The 857-nt window shown below is 4.1% G+C and overlaps 1 protein-coding gene across 1 annotated transcript in view; it reads left to right on the top strand.

Annotated features, from left to right (window-relative positions):
* The window catches only part of LOC119588950 (DNA-directed RNA polymerase III subunit RPC3-like), a 13,560-nt gene that overhangs the window by 12,001 nt on the left and 702 nt on the right, over nt 1-857 (top strand).

Genomic DNA, 857 nt, shown 5'->3' with positions numbered 1-857 from the left:
TTATTATTTTTCTTTTAAAATATTATTATTTAAAATTTTTAAAATTATTTTAAAAAATTTTTAAAATTTATTAAAATTATAAAAATTTAATAATAAAAATTATAAAATTAAAATCAAAAAAATAAAAAATTTAATATTAAAAAAATTAATTTTTAAAAAAAGTAAAAATTTAAAAAAGATTTAAAATTATTTTAAAAATAAAAATTTATATTTATTAAAATTAAATTTTAACAATATATATATTATATTAAAAAACATTTTTTAAAATTATTTTTAAACAATAATTTAAAAATTTAAAATTATAACAATATATTAATTATTTTAAAAATGAAAATATTATTTAAAATTATATTTAATTTTAAACAATGATTTAAAATTATATTAAAAAAATATATTTATTTTTATTTAATTTTAACAATATTTTTAATATTTTAAAAACAATGATTTATAATAAAAACAATGAATATAATTATATTAAAAAACTATATTATTATTTTAAAAGGAAAAATATTTAAAAATTAAAATTAAATTTTAAAAATTTAAGTATTTATTTTAAAACAATATTTTAATTTTTATTAAACCTATATATTTATATTAACAAGAAATATAATTAAAAAAAAGGAGTTAAAATTTTAAATTTTAAACAATATATTGGTTATAAAAACAATATTTTTATTATATTAAAGAAAATAATTTAAAAAATTAAAATAATAATAAAATAAAAATTTATTTTTATTTTTAACAATATAAAAAATTAAAAATTAAAAAACAATTATTTTATTTTTTTATTAAATAAAAAATAAAATTTTAATTTTTATTAAAATTTTTAAAAAAATTAATATTATTAATTATTATTA

This window comes from Penaeus monodon, chromosome 24 (genome assembly GCF_015228065.2).
Source record: "Penaeus monodon isolate SGIC_2016 chromosome 24, NSTDA_Pmon_1, whole genome shotgun sequence".
Classification (NCBI taxonomy): domain Eukaryota; kingdom Metazoa; phylum Arthropoda; class Malacostraca; order Decapoda; family Penaeidae; genus Penaeus; species Penaeus monodon.
This window is presented reverse-complemented; position numbering and strand designations above follow the sequence as displayed.